The sequence below is a fragment of the Pseudophryne corroboree genome, chromosome 9 (genome assembly GCF_028390025.1).
Source record: "Pseudophryne corroboree isolate aPseCor3 chromosome 9, aPseCor3.hap2, whole genome shotgun sequence".
NCBI classification, from domain to species: Eukaryota; Metazoa; Chordata; class Amphibia; order Anura; family Myobatrachidae; genus Pseudophryne; species Pseudophryne corroboree.
The window spans coordinates 309129987-309157012 of record NC_086452.1 but is presented as its reverse complement, the minus strand read 5'-3'; positions in this window follow the sequence as shown (position 1 = coordinate 309157012).

Here is a 27026-nt window from a genome sequence, read left to right as displayed (position 1 = left end):
GCCACCAGCAAGCATAGCAATGATCAGGGCTGGCCAAAATAAACCTACATCACCCAGACCATAGTTCTGCACAGCCTCCCCTACAACACTAAACGTATACAGTAAGTAAGGATCTCAGCAGAATGTTAAAAAAAATTAAATAAATTCCAGCAGAGGAAAGCAGTAAAGCCCACATGGCCACTGGACCCTAGACAGGCATCTAGATTGCCTAATGAATAATCTGGCCCTGGCTGGAAACCATCATCATCATTATGTATTTTCACCTGCCCTCAAGCACCTGCAAGTAAAATGGTTTGGACAGGCATATATGAAGGGCCGGTGCAAGTTTTCTCAGCACACTAGGCAAAACTTCAGCCTACTGCCCCCAACCACCACCAATACCTACTTCCCAGCCCTTCAGATGAAAGTGTGACTAATAAATTCCACAGCCACCACTTCCATCAAGTACAACAATGATGCTTCTTGCAGAGACAGCCTTAATTTTGTGATAGGAAGACTCAGTGGCGCACCCCCAGATCCCGTTGCCCTAGACAGCTGCCTAATGGTAGAGCCGTCCCTGCATATATGTGCATTATACCAGTTTGCACTTATTCAAAATTACATGGACACGCCTTTACTGTAGTTGGCCTAGATTGCGCCACACTTCGCTCCCCTGTCCAGCCTTTCCAGGTGCAATCATTTGTAGGCACACAGGGGTTCTATGTATTTTAGAAAACATAACCTGGTGTAGATCCTACTCTGAACTAGCTCCTATCTGTACTGCACTATAATATGGAGGAGACATAGAAATTAATAATGATGATGATGATGATGATGATAAAAAAATTAAAAATAAAATGTTACCTTTGCTCATCAATCCAGTGAGCTCTGATGTGTGCAATAATCCCAAGAAGGTGATCTTCTGCTTGGCTGGCGTTTTTGTGGGTGATTAAATCCTCTTCACCATGAATGAATATAACAAAATATGAAAAGAGAGTACATTCATTGCAATAGTTTACTTTAGGGTACATGATATAAAACAGTTAATCAATTATTCTTGTAATTCTATGAAAAGCATTTGACTATTATTAATTCTGCTGTTTAAATTATAGTGTCCTTCAATATATTACAATGGAATCAATCAAATAATGTTTCCTATTTGTGAGAATATCAAATGTCTACAAGCCCTGAGCAATTTAATGCAATCTATGAAACATTTGTATGAAACTTCAAGTAAAAGACTCAAGTCATTATTTTTAGACTGGCACATGCACAAGCAGGATTGTGAGAAACCTTTTACAAGCACAAAAAAAAAATCTAAAGGGACAAGGAAACCCATTTTACTTGTACCCCAAACAAAGACTATCACTTTCATTAACATGTATATGATAAAAACAAAATTCAAAACCTTTATATGAAATAGATTCACAGGTCCCAGCCCTATCCCTCCTGAAGTATAAACCTAGTCTGAAAGCTGTCATGAGAAGGGGGCTCCACGTCTCTGGTGGGCTCCCACCCCTCTGATCCTTTCTACACTCGGACTAGGGCTTATGGTAGGCGCTGGACTGGAGGCTATTGAGTATATTTACTAAACTGCATGTTTTTAGAAGTGGCGATGTTGCCCCTAGCACCAATCAGATTCTACTAATCATTTATGTGCCACTTTCTAGAAAATAATAGCTAGAATCTGATTGGTTGCTTTGGGTAACATCTTCACTTCTAAAAACCCGCACTTTAGCAAATATAGCCCTATGTGTAATAGACTGGGAGGTTATTAGGTTTCTCTGCATGGAGTTAGTATTAAGGAGAGTACTATGCACTGGATAGGTAGCTTGTGAGGTGAGAATACAACTAGAAAGGATCTAGTATTAGGTAACTGGGCTGGAACTTGTAAAGTGTAGTAGCAACCGCAGTGGGTTCAGTAATGTTTATTAGAGAAACTGGGCTGGAACAGATAATGCGTATTAGTATATTTGATCTAAAACCAGTAATGCATATCAGGAAGCGGGCTGGGACCAGTAATGTGTATTAGAGTAAAATAGCTAGGACCAGCTAGGACCGGTAACGAATAGCAGGAACCAGGCTGGATCTGGTAATATGTAACAAGAACCAGGCTGGGAGTGTAACGCATATCAGATACTGGGCTGGGACTGGTAATGCATATGAGAGTAACTGGGCTGGCACCAGTAATATGTAGCTGATAACTGGACTGGGACCCGTAATGCATATTAGAGTAACATGGCTGGAACCGTTAATGCTTAGCTGATTACTGGCCTGGGAAAGGTAATGCATATGAGAGTAACCAATCTGGAACCAGTAAGGCTTAGTAGAAACACCAGACAAATAATAAGAATTTACTCACCGGTAATTCTATTTCTCGTAGTCCGTAGTGGATGCTGGGACTCCGTAAGGACCATGGGGAATAGTGGCTCCGCAGGAGACTGGGCACAACTAAAAGAAAGCTTTAGACTACTGGTGTGCACTGGCTCCCTCCCACTATGACCCTCCTCCAGACTTCAGTTAGGATACTGTGCCCGGAAGAGCTGACACAATAAGGAAGGATTTTGAAGACTCATACCAGCCACACCAATCACACCGTATAACTCGTGATACAATACCCAGTTAACAGTATGATAACAACTGAGCCTCTCAACAGATGGCTCAACAATAACCCTTTAGTTAAACAATAACTATATACAAGTATTGCAGACAATCCGCACTTGGGATGGGCGCCCAGCATCCACTACGGACTACGAGAAATAGAATTACCGGTGAGTAAATTCTTATTTTCTCTGACGTCCTAAGTGGATGCTGGGACTCCGTAAGGACCATGGGGATTATACCAAAGCTCCCAAACGGACGGGAGAGTGTGGATGACTCTGCAGCACCGAATGGGCAAACTCTAGGTCCTCCTCAGCCAGGGTGTCAAACTTGTAGAATTTAGCAAATGTGTTTGACCCCGACCAAGTAGCTGCTCGGCAAAGTTGTAGAGCCAAGACCCCTCGGGCAGCCGCCCAAGAAGAGCCCACCTTCCTCGTGGAATGGGCTTTTACTGATTTAGGATGCGGCAGTCCAGCCGCAGAATGTGCAAGCTGAATCGTACTACAGATCCAGCAAGCAATAGTCTGCTTTGAAGCAGGTGCACCCAACTTGTTGGGCGCATACAGGATAAATAGCGAGTCAGTCTTACTGACTCCAGCTGTCCTGGAAACATAAATTTTCAGGGCCCTGACTACGTCCAACAACTTGGAAGCCTCCAAGTCTTTAGTAGCCGCAGGCACCACGATAGGTTGGTTCAGATGAAAGGCTGATACCACCTTAGGGAGAAATTGGGGACGAGTCCTCAATTCTGCCCTATCCATATGGAAAATCAGATAAGGGCTTTTACATGACAAAGCCGCCAATTCTGATACACGCCTGGCCGAAGCCAAGGCCAACAGCATGACCACTTTCCACGTGAGATATTTCAATTCCACGGTCTTAAGTGGCTCAAACCAATATGACTTTAGGAAATCCAACACCACGTTGAGATCCCAAGGTGCCACTGGAGGCACAAAATGGGGCTGAATATGCAGCACTCCCTTAACAAAAGTTTGAACTTCAGGTAGTGAAGCCAGTTCTCTCTGGAAGAAAATCGATAGAGCCGAAATCTGGACCTTAATGGAACCCAATTTTAGGCCCATAGTCACCCCTGACTGTAGAAAGTGCAGGAAACGGCCCAGCTGAAATTCTTCCGTTGGGGCCTTCCTGGCCTCACACCATGCAACATATTTACGCCATATGCGGTGATAATGGTTTGCCGCTACTTCTTTCCTAGCTTTAATCAGCGTAGGAATGACTTCCTCCGGAATGCCCTTTTCCTTCAGGATCCGGTGTTCAACCGCCATGCCATCAAACGCAGCCGCGGTAAGTCTTGGAACAGACAGGGCCCCTGCTGCAGCAGGTCCTGTCTGAGCGGTAGAGGCCATGGGTCCTCTGAGATCATTTCTTGAAGTTCCGGGTACCAAGCTCTTCTTGGCCAATCCGGAACAATGAGTATAGTTCTTACTCCTCTTCTCCTTATTATCCTCAGTACCTTTGGTATGAGAGGAAGAGGAGGGAACACATAAACCGACCGGTACACCCACGGTGTCACTAGAGCGTCCACAGCTATCGCCTGCGGGTCTCTTGACCTGGTGCAATACTTTTCTAGCTTTTTGTTGAGGCGGGACGCCATCATGTCCACCTGTGGCCTTTCCCAACGGTTTACAATCGTTTGGAAGACTTCTGGATGAAGTCCCCACTCTCCCGGGTGGAGGTCGTGCCTGCTGAGGAAGTCTGCTTCCCAGTTGTCCACTCCCGGAATGAACACTGCTGACAGTGCTAACACGTGATTTTACGCCCATCGGAGAATCCTTGTGGCTTCTGCCATCGCCGTCCTGCTTCTCGTGCCGCCCTGTCGGTTTACATGGGCGACTGCCATGATGTTGTCTGACTGGATCAGTACCGGCTGGTTTTGAAGCAGGGGTTTTGCCTGACTGTATGTAAATGGCCCTTAGTTCCAGAATATTTATGTGCAGGGAAGTCTCCTGACTTGACCATAGTCCTTGGAAGTTTCTTCCCTGTGTGACTGCCCCCCAGCCTCGAAGGCTGGCATCCGTGGTCACCAGGACCCAGTCCTGTATGCCGAATCTGCGGCCCTCTTGAAGATGAGCACTCTGCAGCCACCACAGCAGAGACACCCTTGTCCTTGGAGACAGGGTTATCAGCCGATGCATCTGAAGATGCGATCCGGACCACTTGTCCAACAGGTCCCACTGAAAGGTTCTTGCATGGAACCTGCCGAATGGAATTGCTTCGTAGGAAGCTACCATCTTTCCCAGAATCCGCGTGCAGTGATGCACCGACACCTGTTTTGGTTTTAGGAGGCCTCTGACTAGAGATGACAGCTCCTTGGCCTTCTCCTCCGGGAGAAACACTTTTTTCTGTTCTGTGTCCAGAACCATTCCCAGGAACAGTAGACGTGTCGTAGGGACCAGCTGTGACTTTGGAATATTTAGAATCCAGCCGTGCTGTTGTAGCACCTCCCGAGATAGTGCTACCCCAACCAACAACTGCTCCCTGGACCTCGCCTTTATCAGGAGATCGTCCAAGTACGGGATAATTAAAACTCCCTTCTTTCGAAGGAGTATCATCATTTCGGCCATTACCTTGGTAAAGACCCTCGGAGCCGTGGATAGACCGAACGGCAACGTCTGGAATTGGTAATGACAATCCTGTACCACAAATCTGAGGTACTCCTGGTGAGTATGGTAAATGGGGACATGCAGGTAAGCATCCTTGATGTCCAGTGATACCATGTAATCCCCCTCGTCCAGGCTTGCAATAACCGCCCTGAGCGATTCCATCTTGAACTTGAATTTTTTTATATATGTGTTCAAGGATTTCAAATTTAAAATGGGTCTCACCGAACCGTCCGGTTTTGGTACCACAAACATTGTGGAATAGTAACCCCGTCCTTGTTGAAGTAGAGGCACCTTTACTATAACCTGTTGTGAATACAGCTTGTGAATTGCCTGTAACACTGCCTCCCTGCCTGAGGGAGTGGTTGGTAAGGCAGATTTGAGGAAACGGCGGGGGGTTAGACGTCTCGAATTCCAGCTTGTACCCCTGAGATACTACTTGAAAGATCCAGGGATCCACCCGTGAGCGAGCCCACTGATTGCTGAAATATTTGAGACGGGCCCCCACCGTACCTGGCTCCGCCTGTGGAGCCCCAGCGTCATGCTGTGGACTTAGAGGAAGCGGGGGAGGACTTTTGCTCCTGGGAAGTGGGAACTGGCTGTATGCTGCAGCTTTTTCCCTCTACCTCTGCCTCTGGGCAGAAAGGACGCGCCCTTAACCCGCTTGCCCCTATTGGGCCGAAAGGACTGTACCTGATAATACGGTGCTTTCTTTGGCTGTGAGGGAACATGGGGTAAAAATGTAGACTTCCCAGCTGTTGCTGTGGAAACGAGGTCCGAGAGACCATCCCCGAACAACTTCTCACCCTTATAAGGCAGAACTTCCATGTGCCTTTTAGAATCTGCATCTCCTGTCCACTGCCGAGTCCATAACCCTCTCCTGGCAGAAATGGACATTGCACTAATTTTAGATGCCAGCCGGCAAATATCCCTCTGTGCATCCCTCATGTATAAAAGTGCGTCTTTAATATGCTCTACGGTTAGCAATATAGTGTCCCTGTCTAGGGTATCAATATTTTCCGACAGGGAATCTGACCATGCAGCTACAGCACTGCACATCCATGCTGAAGCAATAGCTGGTCTCAGTATAACACCTGTGTGTGTATATATAGACTTCAGGATAGCCTCCTGCTTTCTATCAGCAGATTCCTTCAGGGCGGCCGTATCCGGAGACGGTAGTGCCACCTTCTTTGACAAGCGTGTGAGCGCTTTATCCACCCTAGGGGATGTTTCCCAACGTGCCCTATCCTCTGGCGGGAAAGGGTACGCCATAAGTAACCTCTTAGAAATTACCAGTTTCTTATCAGGGGAAGCCCACGCTTCTTCACACACTTCATTTAACTCCTCAGATGGAGGAAAAGCTACTGGTAGTTTTTTCTCTCCAAACATAATACCCTTTTTGTGGTACCGGGGGTAACATCAGAAATGTGCAACACATTTTTCATTGCCTCAAATATGTAACGTTTGGCCCTACTGGAAGTTACATTAGTCTCATCGTCGTCGACACTGGAGTTAGTATCCGTGTCGACATCTGTGTCTGCCATCTGAGGTAGCGGGCGTTTTAGAGCCCCTGATGGCTTTTGAGACGCCTGGGCAGGCACAGTCTGGGAAGCCGGCTGTCCCACATTTGGTATGTCGTCAAACCTTTTATGCAAGGAGTCGACACTGTCGCGTAATTCCTTCCACAGCACCATCCACTCAGGTGTCGACCCCGCAGGGGGTGACATCACATTTATCGGCATCTGCTCCGCCTCCACATAAGCCTCCTCATCAAACATGTCGACACAGCCGTACCGACACACCGCATACACACAGGGAATGCTCTGACAGAGGACAGGACCCCACAAAGCCCTTTGGGGAGACAGAGAGAGAGTATGCCAGCACACACCAGAGCGCTATATAACACAGGGATCCCACTATAAATGAGAGTTTTCCCTTATAGCTGCTTATTTTATATATATATACTGCACCTAAATTTAGTGCCCCCCCTCTCTTTTTTACCCTTATGTAGCTTGACAACTTCAGGGGAGAGCCAGGGAGCGTCCTTCCAGCGGAACGGTGAGGGAAAAATGGCGCCAGTGTGCTGAGGGAGATGGCCCCGCCCCTTTTCCGGCGGACTTTTCCCGCTTTTTCTGGAATTCTGGCAGGGGTATTTTTACACCTATATAGCCTTCCTGACTATATATGGTGTAGATTTGCCAGCCAAGGTGTCTTATATTACCCTCAGGGCGCCCCCCCCCAGCGCCCTGCACCCATCAGTGACCGGAGTGTGAGGTGTGCATGAGGAGCAATGGCACACAGCTGCAGTGCTGTGCGCTACCTTGTTGAAGACAGAAGTCTTCTACCGCCGATTTTCAGGAACACTTCTTTCTTCTGGCTCTGTAAGGGGGCCGGCGGCGCGGCTCCGGGACCGAACAGCGAGGTCAGGTCCTGTGGTCGATCCCTCTGGAGCTAATGGTGTCCAGTAGCCTAAGAAGCCCAAGCTACCACCAGTTAGGTAGGTTCGCTTCTTCTCCCCTTAGTCCCTCGTTGCAGTGAGTCTGTTGCCAGCAGATCTCACTGTAAAATAAAAAACCTAAAATATACTTTCTTTCTAGGAGCTCAGGAGAGCCCCTAGTGTGCATCCAGTTCAGCCGGGCACAAGATTCTAACTGAAGTCTGGAGGAGGGTCATAGTGGGAGGAGCCAGTGCACACCAGTAGTCTAAAGCTTTCTTTTAGTTGTGCCCAGTCTCCTGCGGAGCCGCTATTCCCCATGGTCCTTACGGAGTCCCAGCATCCACTTAGGACGTCAGAGAAATACAGGATTCTGCCTAACCAGGAAACGCGTCTTGTAGAAACAACGTTGAACTGGCAATTGGCCAGCTGTCCAGGAAGAATTTAAATAGGGACTAATGATCCTTGAGTCGAGTCAGTTTGGTGCTAAATGCACTCCTATTGGTAGAATTGCAGTCAGCTGATCATTTCCAACATGGCTGCTCCCATGACCCAGGATTCAGTGAGGGATACTGTCGCCGTGATGTGCAGGGGGAAGCAACGGGTACCAGCAGACACCGGGGGACCTCAGCGAGAGCCTGGAGAGACAGAGCTGTTGTAAGTATTGAGGTTTGGCAGGCCAGTTCGTGATAGTACTCTCACTCTTAGGGGCAGAGGCGGATTTAGACCTCATGGGGCCCTAAGCGAAATACCGATTTGGGGCCCCCCTACCTCAAACAATCCATAGCACTATATTTTTGTTCTGACTTATGCCCCCTTACATTACAGATGGAGTTCCGTCTGTCCTTGGTCTATCACCGCGTCTGGGGCGCGCACGTGTCCATGACGCACATGCCCCATTCACTAGAATGAGAGCGTCTGTGTGCACTCCCGGCGGGGCTAAGCGGCGACTAATTAGACAGAGAGTGCCCAATAGAAGTACTGTGTGCGCGGGCCGGAGGCGCGCGCGGCAAAAACATGGGTGTGGCCAATTAAAATGGGATGTGATACACAGACATATGCCCCCAATAGTGCAGTGCCAGATCCACAAATGCCCCCACAGTGCCAGGTATAAAAATGCCCCCACAGTGCCAGATCCACAAATGCCCCCACAGTACCAGATCCACAAATGCCCCCACAGGACCAGATCCACAAATACCACTACAGTGCCAGATCCACAAATGCCCCCACAGTGCCAGATCCACAAATGCCCCCACAGTGCCAGATCCACAATTGCCCCCACACTGCCAGGTATACAAATGCCCCCAAAGTGCCAGGCATACATTTGCCCCCACAGTGCCAGATCCACAATTGCCCCCACGGTGTCAGGTAATACCTGACACTGTGGGGGCAATTGTGGATCTGGCACTGTGGGGGCAATTGTATACCTGACAAGTATACAAATGCCCCCACAGTGCCAGGTATTCAATTGCCCCCACAGTGCCAAGTATACAGATGCCTCAAGTGCCAGATAAAAAATTGCCCCCACAGCGCCAAGTATACAAATGCCCCACAGTGCCAGGTAAACAATTGCCCCCACAGTGCCAGGTATACAAATGCCCCACAGTGCCAGATAAAAAATTGCCCCCACAGTGCCAGGTATACAAATGCCCCACAGTGCCAGATAAAAAATTGCCCCCACAGTGCCAGGTATACAAATGCCCCATAGTGCCAGGTAAACAAATGCCCCCACAGACAGCAGTGCTTACCGCTGCTGCTGCAGCTCCGTCCTCCGTCCGGCTGTGAGGGTGTGGAGGAGAGCGCGGGCGCCGGCGTGTAGGACTTCAAACTAGCCGCCGGTTCGTGAGCCAATCAGAGCTCGCGGACCGGCGGCTCCTGATTGGCTGCCGGTCCGCGAGCTCTGATTGGCTCATGAACCGGAGCTGGTTTGAACTCCGCTGCACGCCGCACTCTCCTTCTTACAGCTGTGACACGCTACCGCCGGACTGAGCGGCAGCGTGTCTCAGTAACACAAGCAGGGGGGCCCGGTTCGGGCCCCTTGGGACCCGCCGGGCCCTAGGCAACCGCCTTGGTTGCCTAGCAGTAAATCCGCCTCTGCTTATGGGTAGCCCCTGGACACCAATTTGACTTTTGAAGAAACTTGGCATGGAAAGAGCTGATCAGGGGCCTGATTCAGATGTGGTTGGAGTAGCTATTGCTTACCTGGAAGCAGCAGTAATTGCACTAATGTTTTAATTAAGAAGGATGTGCCATGCCTCCTGCTTGCATTAGTGATCTGAGCTGCATCCTAGGATGCATCATTACTCATCTGCGACACTATCAGCCAGCTGCATGACCCATGGCGTCATGCAAGCCGGCTGCTTCAGCTCAGTCCAAGAGACCAGGAAATCTCTGATATCTGATGAGAACCTAACCTTATCACTCCCCCTTCAATGGTGGTGACATGCCTATGTTTTGAGAAATGGTAGCAGTTTCTCAATCACTGACAATCTGCTGACAATCTGTGTCCAATGTCTTTGACAGTATGGGTCTGGCGCATGCTCAAAGTACAGAACATTGGTACTTTGCAGCAGGGCTGGCTCCAGGCATGTTTAATCCTTAATGGCTGTTTGGAAAAAATGGTAACAGGTCTCTGTAGTTAATACAGAAACAGAGACCCTAATCTTCTCAAAAAAGAAGAGACCCGCTCCTGTGGGAGAAGAAGATAGACAAAACCCTGTTCAAGATTTTCTTTGATGTACTGTACTCTGCCCTAACTTGCATTTCAGAAAGTGATAGCAGATAAGTACAACCTCTTGGCTGTGTTTTCCCTGGAATGAAATCAATGAGGCAATCCCACTTACGATGAGGTGACAGCGAATCCACATCTTGTTTACTAAATATATCTGTGAAATATCTATATGACATGGGAGGAAGATCTTATTTGGCCTTTCATTTAAAGTGGAAGTATGTGTTGAAAACAGGTATCTCCGCAGGAAGAACCTCATGAGATAATTTGTGAGGTAGTCAATCTGAGGATTATGTTTCTAAAGCCATGGAAGGCCTAGAACCATGGACGCACTGGCGTAACTACTGCCCCCGCAGCCACTGCGGTGGCTTGGATGCGCAGGGCTGTGGGGGCGCCACCGCCCCCACCGCCTCCGCTGCCCCCGCTGCCCCCGCCACTGAATGCTGCTGTTTTGGGAAGGAGCCAGAGGCGCGGGAGGGCACAGCGCGTGCCTCTCCTGTGTGTCCCACCTGGGTCTCTGGCGGAAGCGGCGTGTCTGTTAAATTAAGTGCCGGCACTTAATTTGACAGACACGCCGCTGGAGACACAGGAGGGATACACAGGAGAGGCGCGCGCTGTGCCCTCCCGCCCCTCCGGCTCCTTCCCATAACTAACAGCAGCGGCAGCGCGGGGAGCCCAGGGAGGGTCTGTACCTGGCACTGGGGGGGTGGCATATTTGGCACTGGGGGTATATGTGTACCTGGCACTGGGGGGCATATTTGGCACTGGTGGTATGTGTGTAGCTGGCACTGGAGAGGCATATGGGGCACTGGGGGCATAAGTGTACTTGACACTGGGGGGGCATATTTCACTGGGGTATATGTGTACCTGGCACTGGGGGGGCATATTTGGCACTGGGGGTATATGTATACCTGGCACTGTGGGGGAATATCTGGCACTGGGGGCACAGCCCTATCAACAAGCATTACCCCCTAGTTACAAGCACAACACCCAGCTCATGAAATCCCTGGCAACAAGCATTACCCCCTAGCAACGAGCATGACACCCAGTGCATGAAACCCCTGGCAACATATATTACCCCCTGGCAACAAGCTTGAAACCCAGCACATGATACCTCTGGCAACAAGCATAACACCTAGCGCATGAAACCCCTGACAATGAGAATGACACCCTGAGCATGAAAACCCCTGGCACCATGCATGGAACCAAGAGCATGAAACCCCTGGCAATGAGCAGGTAATTTAAAAGTAATTAGAAGCCTTACCGTAGGGATTAATGTGTAATGGACATTGTGGTGTGTGACATAATGTATCACGGACATTGCGGTGTGTGTCATAATGTGTCACAGGCATTATGGTGTGTGGCATACTATATCACGGGCATTGTGGTATGTGGTATAATGTCTCTGGGGCATTGCAGTGTGTGGCATAATGTATAACGGGCATTGTGGTGTGTGGCATAGGGTATAACGGGCATTGCGGTATGTGTCGCAGGCATTACGGTGTGTGGTATACTATATCACGGGCATTGTATAATATCTCAGGGTCATTGCAGTGTGTGGCATAATGTATCACGGACATTGAGGTGTGTGTCATAATGTGTCACAGGCATTGTATGTACTATAATGTATCAGGGGCATTGCAGTGTGTAGCATAATGTATAATGGGCATTGCGATGCGTGGCATAATGTGTCACAGGCATTATGGTGTGTGGCATAATGTGTCGTGGGCATTATGGTGTGTGGCATATTGTGTCATATGCATTATTGTGTGTGGCATAATGTCTAAGGGCCATTGCAGTATGTGGCATAATGTATACTGGGCATTACTATAAGGAGGGAAAATTACGAATAATGCAAGGGGCATGAATCAGGATTATTTATTTTTCCTGTGGTGGCCAACATCTGGGCGTGCAGGTTGCAAAACTGGGGCATAAGGTAGTCTTTTCCTGCAATGCCACGCCCCTTCATGCAAAGGCACGCCCATCTCAGCAAGGTCACGCCCCCTTTTTTGCAGATTCATCACTTTACTAGTGCCAATTATGGGAAGGGGTGTGGGGTTTTGGGTAGTGATGAGCGGGTTCGGATCCTCGGAATCCGAACCCCCCCGAACTTCACCCTTTTTACACGGGTCCGAGGCAGATTCGAACCTTCCCGCCTTGCTCGGTTAACCCGAGCGTGCCCGAACGTCATCATCCCGCGGTCGGATTCTCGCGAGATTCGTATTCTATATAAGGAGCCGTGCGTCACCGCCATTTTTCACTCGTGCATTGGAAATGATAGTGAGAGGACGTAGCTGGCGTCCTCTCAGTTTTATTCAGGTGGCTGCAAATATCTGTGCTCACTGCTTTATTGTGGGGACTGGGGACCAGCAGTATTATATAGGAGTAGTACAGTGCAGAGTTTTGCTGACCAGTGACCACCAGTATTATACGTTCTCTGCCTGAAAAACGCTCCATATCTGTGCTCAGTGTGCTGCATATATGTGTGCTCACACTGCTTTATTGTGGGGACTGGGGACCAGCAGTATTATATAGGAGGAGTACAGTGCAGAGTTTTGCTGACCAGTGACCACCAGTATTATACGTTCTCTGCCTGAGAAACGTTCCATATCTGTGCTCAGTGTGCTGCATATATCTATGCTCACACTGCTTTATTGTGGGGACTGGGGACCAGCAGTATTATATAGGAGGAGTACAGTGCAGAGTTTTGCTGACCAGTGACCACCAGTATTATACGTTCTCTGCCTGAAAAACGCTCCATATCTGTGCTGCATTGTAGTATATAGTAGGAGTACAGTGCATAATTTTGCTGACCACCAGTATATAATATATAGCAGTACGGTACAGTAGGCCACTGCTCTACCTACCTCTGTGTCGTCAAGTATACTATCCATCCATACCTGTGGTGCATTTCAGTTTTGCACAGTTTGCTGACCACCAGTATATAATATATAGCAGTAAAGTACAGAAGGCCACTGCTCTACCTACCTCTGTGTCGTCAAGTATACTATCCATCCATACCTGTGGTGCATTTCAGTTGTGCGCAGTATATATAGTAGTAAACCATTGCTATTGATACTGGCATATAATTCCACACATTAAAAAATGGAGAACAAAAATGTGGAGGGTAAAATAGGGAAAGATCAAGATCCACTTCCACCTCGTGCTGAAGCTGCTGCCACTAGTCATGGCCGAGACGATGAAATGCTATCAACGTCGTCTGCCAAGGCCGATGACCAATGTCATAGTAGAGAGCATGTAAAATCCAAAAAAATAAAGCTCAGTAAAATGACCCAAAAATCAAAATCAAAATCGTCTGAGGAGAAGCGTAAACTTGCCAATGTGCCATTAACGACATGGAGTGGCAAGGAACGGCTGAGGCCCTGGCCTATGTTCAAGGCTAGTGGTTCAGCTTCACCTGAGGATGGAAGCACTCATCCTCCTGCTAGAAAACTTAAAAGAGTTAAGATGGCAAAAGCACAGCAAAGAACTGTGCGTTCTTCTAAATCACAAATCCCCAAGGAGAGTCCAATTGTGTCGGTTGCGATGCCTGACCTTCCCAACACTGGACGGGAAGAGGTTGCGCCTTCCACCATTTGCACGCCCCCTGCAAGTGCTGGAAGGAGCACCCGCAGTCCAGTTCCTGATAGTCAAATTGAAGATGTCACTGTTGAAGTACACCAGGATGAGGATATGGGTGTTGCTGGCGCTGGGGAGGAAATTGACAAGGAGGATTCTGATGGTGAGGTGGTTTGTTTAAGTCAGGCACCCGGGGAGACACCTGTTGTCCGTGAGACGAATATGGCCATTGACATGCCTGGTCAAAATACAAAAAAAATCACCTCTTCGGTGTGGAATTATTTCAACAGAAATGCGGACAACTGGTGTCAAGCCGTGTGTTGCCTTTGTCAAGCTGTAATAAGTAGGGGTAAGGACGTTAACCACCTAGGAACATCCTCCCTTATACGTCACCTGGACCGCATTCATCAGAAGTCAGTGACAAGTTCAAAAACTTTGGATGACAGCGGAAGCAGTCCACTGACCACTAAATCCCTTCCTCTTGTAACCAAGCTCCTGCCAACCACACCACCAACTCCCTCAGTGTCAATTTCCTCCTTACACAGGAAAGCCAATAGTCCTGCAGGCCATGTCACTGTCAAGTCTGACTAGTCCTCTCCTGCCTGGGATTCCTCCGATGCATCCTTGAGTGTAACGCCTACTGCTGTTGGTGCTGCTGTTGTTGCTGCTGGGAGTCGATCGTCCTCCCGGAGGGGAAGTCGGAAGACCACTTGTACTACTTCCAGTAAGCAATTGACTGTCCAACAGTCCTTTGCGAGGAAGATGAAATATCACAGCAGTCATCCTGCTGCAAAGCGGATAACTCAGGCCTTGGCAGCCTGGGTGGTGAGAAACGTGTTTCCGGTATCCACCGTTAATTCACAGGCAACTACAGACTTGATTGAGGTACTGTGTCCCCGGTACCAAATACCATCTAGGTTCCATTTCTCTAGGCAGGCGATACCGAAAATGTACACAGACGTCAGAAAAAGAGTCACCAGTGTCCTAAAACATGCAGTTGTACCCAATGTCCACTTAACCACGGACATGTGGACAAGTGGAGCAGGGCAGACTCTGGACTATATGACTGTGACAGCCCACTGGGTAGATGTATTGCCTCCCGCAGCAAGAACAGCAGCGGCGGCACCAGTAGCAGCATCTCGCAAACGCCAACTCATTCCTAGGCAGGCTACGCTTTGTATCACCGCTTTCCATAAGAGGCACACAACTGACAACCTCTTACGGAAACTGAGGAACATCATCGCAGAATGGCTTACCCCAATTGGACTCTCCTGGGGATTTGTGACATCGGACAACGCCACCAATATTGTGCGTGCATTACATCTGGGCAAATTCCAGCACATCCCATGTTTTGCACATACATTGAATTTGGTGGTGCAGAATTATTTAAAAAACAACAGGGGCGTGCAAGAGATGCTGTCGGTGGCCTGAAGAATTGCAGGCCACTTTCGGCATTCAGCCACCGCATGCCGAAGACTGGAGCACCAGCAAACACACTCAATGAGATTTAGGAGGATCACCTCGGTTGCAAAACATTTTCAACGTAAACACTCCAAGTCTCCACAAGAATTGAGATTCTTTTGTCTTGAGAGATTACGTATGGGCATTAGAGGGGGAAACATCCTCAGAGAATTGCAGAAATTGGAAAGCAAGTGGATTTTCAAATTGAATACAATGGCACCAAAAGGCCTAAACGAAAACATCAATTATGGGGTTTTTCTTCCAACTTGAATTCCATGTCTCCTCTGTCCTTAGGAACTTACTAACCAGACACACACCTTTTTGGCCTTTGTTCCTCTGAATCCCCTATAGCTTTCCTCCTATAGTCTCTCACCTCTGTCTCTCTTTCTCTGTCTATTATATCATATGTATCCATTACAGCCACTAATAACATTTCCTCTCCTGTCTTGTTTCATTATATCATTATATCATGTCTCCTTCCAGTTTCCACGATGGGAATAGCAATGACTCCTAACAAAGATATCTAAAATTTTTTAGTATACTTAATTAAGAGCACTACATATAGTCCTATTTATCTCTAAACCTGATTTACTTTATTGGGCTATGCTTGTAATAACTGATCTCTATATTAATATATGCTGCAATTCTGCCCAATTATTGGTCTGTTTAAGAATGTCTCAGAGCATACTTGTTATATTTATTATTTAAGTTATATATCGATGCTATATCAGACAGCTGCTTAATGATATATCCTTTTAGCAGAGTGTAAGCACCATTTGTAAAATTAACACCTAGTCTGATACATTGATGAATATAGTTAGACTATAACATATACCCCTTGGCTGAATGTAGATACTAGGTTTAAATCAATTGACAAATATAAAATTAATCAGTCCATACCTCTCCTGTCCCTTTGTTATCAATTTAATTATCACATGCCCCATCCCCATCTCCATGGAGACATTCACCAGCAGCAATTGCCTCCAGAAAGTACACAGGGACCTGAGATGGTGGATTCCAGTGGGGACGAATTAATAATCTGTGAGGAGGGGGATGTACACAGTGAAAGGCGTGATGAATCGGAGGATGATGATGAGGAGGACATCTTGCCTCTGTAGAGCCAGTTTTTGCAAGGAGAGATTGATTGCTTCTTTTTTGGTGGGGGCCCAAACCAACCAGTCATTTCAGTCACAGTCGTGTGGCGGACCCTGTCGCTGAAATGATGGGTTCGTTAAAGTGTGCATGTCCTGTTTATACAACATAAGGGTGGGTGGGAGGGCCCAAGGACAATTCCATCTTGCACCTCTTTTTTTCTTTCATTTTTCTTTGCATCATGTGCTGTTTGGGGACTATTTTTTTGAAGTGCCATCCTGTCTGACACTGCAGTGCCACTCCTAGATGGGCCAGGTGTTTGTGTCGGCCACTTGTGATGCTTAGCTTAGCCATCCAGCGACCTTGGTGCACCTCTTTTTTTCTTTGCATCATGTGCTGTTTGGGGACTATTTTTTAAATCTGCCATCCTGTCTGACACTGCAGTGTCACTCCTAGATGGGCCAGGTGTTTGTGTCGGCCACTTGGGTCGCTTAGCTAAGTCACACAGCTACCTCATTGCGCCTCTTTTTTTCTTTGCATCATGTGCTATTTGGGGACTATTTTTTAAATCTGCCATCCTGTCTGACACTGCAGTGCCACTCCTAGATGCGCCAGGTGTTTGTGTTGGCCACTTGGGTCGCAAAGCTTAGTCACACAGCTACCTCATTGCGCCTCTTTTTTTCTTTGCATCATGTGCTGTTTGGGGACTATTTTTTTGAAGTGCCATCCTGCCTGACATTGCAGTGCCACTCCTAGATGGGCCAGGTGTTTGTGTCGGCCACTTTTGTCGCTTAGCTTAGCCATCCAGCGACCTTGGTGCACCTCTTTTTTTCTTTGCATCATCTGCTGTTTGGGGACTATTTTTTTGAAGTGCCATCTTTTCTGACATTGCAGTGCCACTCCTAGATGGGCCAGGTGTTTGTGTCGGCCACTTGGGTCGCTTAGCTTAGTCATCCAGCGACCTCGGTGCAAATTTTAGGACTAAAAATAATATTGTGAGGTGTGAGGTGTTCAGAATAGACTGAAAATGAGTGGAAATTATGGTTATTGAGGTTAATAATACTATGGGATCAAAATGACCCCCAAATTCTATGAGTTTAAGCTGTTTTTGAGGGTTTTTTGTAAAAAACACCCGAATCCAAAACACACCCGAATCCGACAAAAAAATTTCAGGGTGGTTTTGCCAAAACGCGTCTGAATCCAAAACACGCCTGCGGAACCGAATCCAAAACCAAAACACAAGACCCGAAAAATTTCCGGTGCACATCACTAGTTTTTGGCAGGCACCAGAGAATGTTTTGGCTTGGGGGAGAAAAATTTATAGTTACGCCACTGCATGGATGGCCCAGAAATTCAAAGTGGCAAGGTTTGATGTGTGATGATGCCATCAGGGATTTGGCTACCGTCTACTGTCGTGAGATAAGTGGATCAAGATAAATGTTCCGTAGGAAGGTGTAATTCCTTAATTAAAGCTAAGGTTATAAAGTTCCTGGCTGCTCCAGAAAGTGCAGGAAGAAACTCAGATGTTTAAGCATGTTCCAAAGTTACTGCAATCTGATTTTTGTTGAGTAATAATAGCTACGCCTAACCTGGCTTCTCCTCCTCAGGTTAGCAGTGAGAGTTTCCCGGATATTTGGGACAGGTTCCAAGCTGATGACCAGATGCTACGTAATACAATCAGAGATCTTCTTGAACATGTTTGGTGATCTGCTGGTGTCAAACAAAAGCAATTTTTTGTGCATTGGCTCCCCTGCAGTGTGCAGAGGCTGCTGTGGCTGGGGAAATTGACATGCCCCATAGCGATCATTCCTTTTCTTCTCCAGAGTTTGTTTTCTGAATCGCAGATCCACTTTGATATATAAGGAAATCAGATTGTTGAGTTTAGAAGGCAAATCATGTGTAAATAGTTGATCCTTCATTCGATCGCATAATCTACTCCAGAAGACAGCAAATAATCTTTGTTGTTCCATTTCAGCTTGGAGGCTAGAGTCTGAAATTGCATGACATACTGGCCCACAATGTGAGAACCCTGTTGTAACCATAGAATGTCAACTAAGGTGGATGTATTTCTACTGGGTTCGTAAAAAATCCACTAGAAGGTTAAAATATAGTCAGGGTATAGGGATAGAAGTGTATCTGATCTTTCCCAGAGAGTTGATGCCCAAGTAAGGCCTGTCCAGAAAGTAGCAAGATGATGTATGCCACCTTAGTCCTGGCTGTTGGAAAGTTTCCAGGGTGTAATTTGAATTCAATTTCACATTGGTACAAAACCACCCTGCACAATATGGGCTCTCCATCAAACTTTTCAGGGGTAGGAGATGAAGGCAAGAAGCCGTAACAGGATCCGGAACTGCGACTGGAACTGGAGCACTTTGATCAGCCCCTGAAGATGTTCTTGGGCCACTGACAGTTGAATATTATCCATGCACGTATCTAACTCATTAAGACACTGCATTACCTGTCTTTGCATAGACTCCTGATTCCCCTGACGACTTATGGTAGGAGTTGTACTGGAGGCTATGTGCAAAAAGCTGGGAGGCCTTATTGAGGAGAGTACTGTACTATGCACTGGATAGGAAAGGTGTGAGGTGAGAGTCTACTGAAGAGGTTACTGGGCTGGAACCTGGAAAGGTTGGCAGGAACCAGGCTGGGTTCGTTAATATGTATTAGAGTATCTGGGCTGGAACCGGTAATGTGAAGCAGGAACCCAGGCTGGGACCGGTAATTTGCATTACAGTGATTGTGCTTGTACCGGTAATACATAGCAGGAACCAGACTGGGATAGGTAATTCATTTGAGAGTACACTACTCACTAAAAAAAGGAAAGGCGCCTGTGATAGAACCTGTGTTGAGATGCTATTTGCTGCTCTCAGAATAGGGTATTAGCGTCCCTATATAAAGTAAACAAGCAAAAAAGAAAAAAGAGAGCGCAAATAGACTTGAATTATTCCATATTTATTATATCTAAAATTGCACATACACCAAAATTTAATTTCAACTATACCAATTGGCAACTGGATTTAAAACAACTTAGCACTTTAAAAATATATTTCATAGCATAGGATCCCTAACACTCGAATATCCTTATGGTTCCACTCAAGTAATACCCTACTGATTACCAGATAGTTTTCACAGGTGTCCTTTAGTGAAATCAGTGCAGAAAGAGTCCAAGAATGGTGAAAGACCATTATTTATATCCACCAGTCACGTCCTGTGTGATAATACATGTATTTATACCGTAATCATGGTTATTGTTTCTTTTAAGAAAGAATTGAAACAGTTAATGTAGCAAATATACTGATACTTCAGGTAGCTAAAAGTCAGTTTGTAAAGCAGGCTTTATCTCATATTGCAGCCTCTCTAGAGCGTCTCCGTCTGCCGCTCTCTACCTTAATTACTTATTGTGTTCAGAGCGGTTAGGCTTACCGCTTCCCGAGAGTTTTGGTCCACGGCGCTGGGATTGCGCGTACCGCCTGGCGTGTACAAGGTAATTGTAGCTGCGGTGCCTGTGTTCACCTCTCAGTGCCCGACTGGACCGCTGGCTCCAGGCACGTGATCGGCAGCCACGGTCCCTACTTTGCAAAGGGACCAATGCAGGTGGCTCCAGACCCAGGACCGGACTGTCCAATAAAGTGAATGATGCTGAAATCGGTGGCAACCAAATCCGTGAAGAGTGTTTGGATCCTAAAAACACCTTGACGCGTTTCTCGACCGTTATAAGCTGGTCGTTTCTTCAGAGGGAAGGAATATTCTATCCATTCAAGTCTCCTTATTTAAAGAGACCTTACACACTACTACAGCAGAGTTTACTCTCACTGGCTGCCCTGCATGTGCATCAGCTTCAACTCTCCCTCTCACAACGGCTGTGTTGTGAGAGGGAGAGTTGAAGCTGATGCACATGCAGGGCAGCCAGTGAGAGTAAACTCTGCTGTAGTAGTGTGTAAGGTCTCTTTAAATAAGGAGACTTGATGGGATAGAATATTCCTTCCCTCTGAAGAAACGACCAGCTTATAACGGTCGAGAAACGCATCAGGGTGTTTTTAGGATCCAAACACTCTTCACGGATTTGGTTGCCACCGATTTCAGCATCATTCACTTTATTGGACAGTCCGGTCCTGGGTCTGGAGCCACCTGCATTGGTCCCTTTGCAAAGTAGGGACCGTGGCTGCCGATCACGTGCCTGGAGCCAGCGGTCCAGTCGGGCACTGAGAGGTGAACACAGGCGCCGCAGCTACAATCACCTTGGACACGCCAGGCAGTGCGCGCAATCCCGGCGCCGTGGACCAAAACTCTCGGGAAGCGGTAAGCCTAACCGCTCTGAACACAATAAGTGATTAAGGTAGAGAGCGGCAGACGGAGACGCTCTAGAGAGGCTGCAATATGAGATTAAGCCTGCTTTACAAACTGACTTTTAGCTACCTGAAGTATCAGTATATTTGCTACATTAACTGTTTCAATTCTTTCTTAAAAGAAACAATAACCATGATTACGGTATAAATACATGTATTATCACACAGGACGTGACTGGTGGATATAAATAAGGGTCTTTCACCATTCTTGGACTCTTTCTACACTGATTTCACTAAAGGACACCTGTGAAAACTATCTGGTAATCAGTAGGGTATTACTTGAGTGGAACCATAAGGATATTCGAGTGTTAGGGATCCTATGCTATGAAATATATTTTTAAAGTGCTAAGTTGTTTTAAATCCAGTTGCCAATTGGTATAGTTGAAATTAAATTTTGGTGTATGTGCAATTTTAGATATAATAAATATGGAATAATTCAAGTCTATTTGCGCTCTCTTTTTCCTTTTTTGCTCATTTGAGAGTAGCCGGGCTGAAGCCGGTAATGCCTAGCTCATAACCAAGCTGGGACTGGTAATGTGTATGAAAGTAACCGTGCTATAACCGGTAATGCTTAGCTGATAAATAGTAATGCACTTAACAGTAACCGTGCATAGCAGGAACATCACGTAAATATATAGGAATATATACAGGAATATCACGTAAGTACCATGGTTTGGAACCCCTGTTCGTGACACTATCTACCTATTGCAGGGATCTGGGTCACATGTTTTATACTTACATTATTTTGCTTGTTTGATTTATGCCCCTGCACTGTCTATTTGAACCTTTTTATCTTGTATACTTTATACCGTTGTTATTCTCCTGAATGGTGCTAGGGACACTCCACACCAAAGACATATAGGATTTTCATAATGGCATAATAAAGACTGATTGAAAACCTCTACACTGTATATCATCTGATACTTTTTGATGCAGTAGTTTAAATGAGCATTGCTCTAACAGGAAAAACGGACAGACTTTGAAGCACTGCTTTTTGGGTTTTTAGATCACTCTAAACTCTTCATGCAGCATTTACAACAAAAAGAAATATCCTATTCTCTATGGGAACTAGAAGAATTAAATATGCCCAATGTTCAAATTCTAGAAGGCACGCTTGGTGAGGGTAATGCCGCCATGCGTTCCATTCCCAGTGAAACGCATGCGCTTTCACTGGATGCTCCCCAGGTGACCAGTTCCCGTGGGACCAAGAACAGAACAGTCCGTATACCTATAAGGACTATACTGAGTATTTTATCCATACAGCTGTACCTTTTACTTACATTTACATATTTACGTTTCTTATGTAGTGAGTGCCAGTGACACTTGGGGGTAAATTTACTAAGATGGGAGTTCTATTTAAGATGGGATGTTGCCCATAGCAACCAATCAGATTCCAGGTATTATGTTCTAGAACAGGCATGTCCAAACTGCGACCCTCCAGCTGTTGTGAAACTACACATCCCAGCATGCCCTGACACAGCTTTAGCATTCTCTGACAGCAAAACTGTGTCAAGGCATGCTGGGATATGTAGGTTCACAACAGCTGGAGGGCCGCAGTTTGGACATGCCTGTTCTAGAAGGTGCTAGATAAATGAGAAGCAGAATCTGATTGGTTGCTATGGGCAACATCCCATCTTAAATAGAACTTCCATGTTAGTAAATTTACCCCTTGGAGTGTATTTTTTTATTGTATATGATTCTTGTGTCTGTTTGGCTGACAGACCACTCGCTCCAATACACCTGCTGCTTCTAGTGTGTGCAAGTCACTCCTAAACCTTACATTCCCATCTTCATGCAGCATTGTCTGAACAGTTTAGTCAGGTGAGGTCTGAGAGATAGTAATTCAACATACTGTAGCACATTCATTTATGGATCCATGTAGACACCTACTGTAGGGGAGATTTAGTGAACCTTTTAAAAAGTTAAAGTAAAGGTGTTGCCTATAGTAGCCAATCAGATTCCAGTAATCATTTTCTAGAATGTGCAAGATAAATGACAACTAGAATCTGATTGATTGGTTGCTATGAGCATTGTAAATCTCTGGTGGTCCATCTCCCTACTTAGGGATGAGTGGGTTCGAATCCCCCCGAACTTCATGTTCCGAGCCAGGATCTGTGTCCGGCACGGGACTTCACGCCAGACTTGGATCCCAGATTGAGGCAAAACATCATCATCCCGCTGTCGGATTTTCACGGGTTTTGGATTCCATATAAGGATTCCATTTTCACTCTGGACTTGGAGAGTGAAGGAGACAGAGCTCTGTCTGTCTGTGGGTGGTAGCATACAGGGGTGCTTCTGTCCTGTGCTGTTCTGGGGTGGTGTCCTGTGCTGTTAGGGATGCTGCTGTCCTGTGCTGTTCTTGGGTGGTGTCCTGTACTGGTGTACTGTACTGTTAGTGGTGCTGTTGTCCTGTACAGGTGGAATGCTGTTTTGGGGTGGTGTCCTGTGCTGTTAGGAGTGCTGCTGTCCTATGCTGTACAGAGGTGCTGTCCTGTGCTGTTAGGGATGCTGCAGTCCTGTGCTGTACAGGGGTACTGTTCTGTGTGATTTAAAAATAAGGGGAACTGTTCTGTGTGCTGTTAAAATACAGGGGTACTGTAAAAACAAAGGAACGCTGTGGCCCTGCCATGTATGCTGTAAAAATACAGGGGTGCTGTAAAAATAAAGGAATGCAGTGGCCCTCTCCTGTATTCTGTAAAAATACAGGGGTGCTGTAAAAATAAAGGAACACTGTGGCCCTGTCCGGTATACTGTAAAAATACAGGGGTGCTGTAAAAATAAAGGAATGCTGTGGCCCTGTCCTGTATGCTGTTAAAATACAGGGGTACTGTAAAAATAAAGGAACGCTGTGGACCTGTCCTATATGCTGTAAAAATACAGGGGTGGGGTGCTGTAAAAATAAAGGAATGCTGTCGCCCTGTACTGTATGCTGTAAAAATACAGGGGTTCTGTAAAAACATAGGGACGCTATGGCTCTTTCCTGTATGCTGTAAAAATAAAGGAATGCTGTGGCCCTGTCCTGTATGCTGTAAAAATAAAGGGGTGCTGTAAAAATAAAGGAATGTTATGGCCCTGTCCTGTATGCTGTAAAAATATAGGGGCACAGGGGCACTGTTCTGTGTGATAAATAATAAAGGGGTGCTGTCCTGGGAAATGGAGAACAAAAATTTGGAGGGAGAAATAGAGAAAGATCAGGAACCACTTCCTAGTACTAGTGCTGAAGCTGCTGCCACCAGTCATGACATTGACAATGCAATTCTATCAATGTCATCTGCTAAGGCCGATGCTCAATGTCATGGAGGGCATGTAAAAAAAAGAAGAAAAAAATAAGAACCAAAAAAAAAAAGAAATGATCTGATGAGAAATGTAAAATTGACAATACGCCATTCACGTCACGAAGTGCCAAGGAAAGGCTAAGGCCTTGGCCTATGTTCATGACTGGAAGCCCTGCTCTCTCTCAAATTTTTTAAAAAATGAAGCTTGTTAAAGCACAGGAAACAATTGTGTGTTCAGAGATATCACAAATCCCCAAGGAGAGTCCAAGTGTGTCCGCGGTTGCGATGTCTAGGCCTGACCTTCACAACACTGTATGGGAAGAAGAGGCTCCTACCACGATTTGCACACCCTCTGCAAGTGCTGGGAAGAGCACCACCAGTCCAGTTGCTGATATTGAGATGGAGGATGTCACTGTAGAAGTACAACAGGATGAGGAGGATATTGGTGTAGCTGGCGCTGAGGAGGAAGTTGGTGATGAGGATTCTAATAGTGATGTGGTTTGTTTGAATAAGGCACCAGTGGAGACAGTTGTTGGCCATGGGATGAAAAAGCCCATTGTCATGCCTGGGCAAAATACCAAAAAATCTACCTCTTCGGTGTAGAATTATTTTTCTGTGAGTATGTGGATGCAAACACTGAAGGGCTGAGAGATCGGAGGATTTGGATGAGGATGACATCTTGCTTCTTTTTTGTTGGGGACCTAAATAAATTAATAATTTCAGCCACAGTCGTGTGGCAGGCCCTGTCAGTCAAAATTATTGGTTTGTTAAACTGTGCATGTCCTGTTTATACAACATAAGGGTGGGTTCTATCTTGCACATCTTTTCTCTGTCTGCCACATCATTCAGGGGGTGCTGCCCTATATGGGGTGCTGCCCATCTACCCTATCAGTCCAGGGGTGCTTCCCCACTGCTGTTTAAGTCCAAGGGTGGTGTTGCCTGTCTGCTGTACTGTGTAATTCCCCAGGGGTGCTGCCTATGCAGTATAAGTCCAGGGGTGTTGCCTATCTGCTGTATAAGTCCAGGGGTGCTGCCCATCTGCTATATAAGTCCAGAGGTGCTGCTGTATAATTCCAGGAGTGCAGCTGTACTTGATCCTAAGTTTAAACTAAAGCCTAGAGCAGAACATGAAACAAGCTTCAACATCACAACCAGATTTGTGAAAAAATATAGTAGCAAAGGTGGAAATGGAAATTCCATGTTTGACAAAGTGTTTTCCAATAAAGTGGTGAGAGACCACATTTGTGGCCAAAGTCAGTCAGATGTAGAAGAGACAGAATCATAATCCAGCGGAACGTGACATGGCAACATCTCCAAACTTAATTTTCTCTGGCAACTGCTGGAGAAAAACGAGATTTTTCAAAAACACCTACAATATGTCTATATGTCTGCCATATAATTCCAGGGGTGCCCTGTATTAACCTGCCCATCTCTAGTAGATATATATTCTAGTGTGCACTGTGCACCCAGCATTAGAGAGAGGTTCTTTTCAATTATTTCATGTTAGGGCCTAAAATTAATGGCTCCAATTAGTCAACCTTAATTTTGATTTATTAATGTTCCACATTTTGGGATTATTTACAAGATGCAAATTTGTTGTACAGGGTTCTTTTCCTTTATTGTGTAAAAGTTTTCTCCTTAATAATTGTACAATGTAGGGTTATCGCAAGACCTTGCGGTGTTAGAAGAGTTTCAGCGATCTTGCGTTGCATCAGCTTTCCATTGCACTGCAGCACTAGATGGGCCAGGAGCTCCTGTGAGGCACAAACAGTTACTGAGTAAGGGCCCAGTATGGAGTCTCATGGTGGCTTACAGCCAGGAAGCTGTCTGGTTTGCCAGGCTGAAGCATGCTGGTGGCACAGAGGTTAGCTTTGCTCCCTCCCACAGTTTTACTTGTAATATGAAATGAGTTTGGACTAGAGTGGTAAACTCCACTAGGTCAGAGGCTCACTAACTAAAAATTTACTGCACAATCCTGCTTAGTACTGTACTAAACCCACCCGAACTCAACTTGGCCGATAAGGGGATTTCTGTGGGGGCTTACGAGGGGCTGCTAAAGCATTCAAGGGACTGCTTTAGTTAAAAATAAAATATGAATAAAATAAACAAGAGACACAGGTATGCTCACATGTCTGTAACTGGGACACACAGGTATGCTCACATGTGTGTAACTGGGAGCTGTGAAAAACAAAAACAAGGCATCTGCCACAAAATATGTAAATAAAAATGTAATAATAAAATGAAAAAAAAAAAAGAAACCCACGAGATTTTCACACAATAAGTCTCCAGACTCCGTGGAAGGGTAAATATCCAATCTTGATCCTGTGGTATAAACCAGTTTATTTGCATCCCAGCATTAAATCCGAGATTATCGCAATCCCTGAAAATGGAGAAGGGGTACAAATTCGGAGGCTTTGGCCCTAGTTTTTCATTTTGTCCAGTATTGTTGTAATTATACAGTACATTTGCTTGGTTAAAGTCCTTTCTGTTCCACAGTAAGATAGGAGTGGGGGTGAAAGCCTGTATGTTGTTCCTGATTGCGCGTTCCTCTCTAATTTTTAATCACCTTCTTTAAACTGTCCTCTTCCTCTTGCCTCTTCTCATAATGTGAAAAGTCATCGAATATGGAGGTGGTATGTTTGTAGTTAGCTATGATTTGGAGAACTTGGTGAGCTTTTTCTAGGGGGACCACCTGTCGCTGAAATGATGGGTTTGTTAAACTGTGCATGTCCTGTTTAAACAACATATGGGTGGGTGAGAGGGCCCAAGGACAATTCCATCTTGCACATCTTTTTTTCTTTGCATTATGTAGGCTGACCATATTATCCCTGTAACCTGGGACACTCATGAATTACACAGGTTCTGTGGCTGGCTGACTACAAGCCTGCATTTCACCTGATTTTAAGC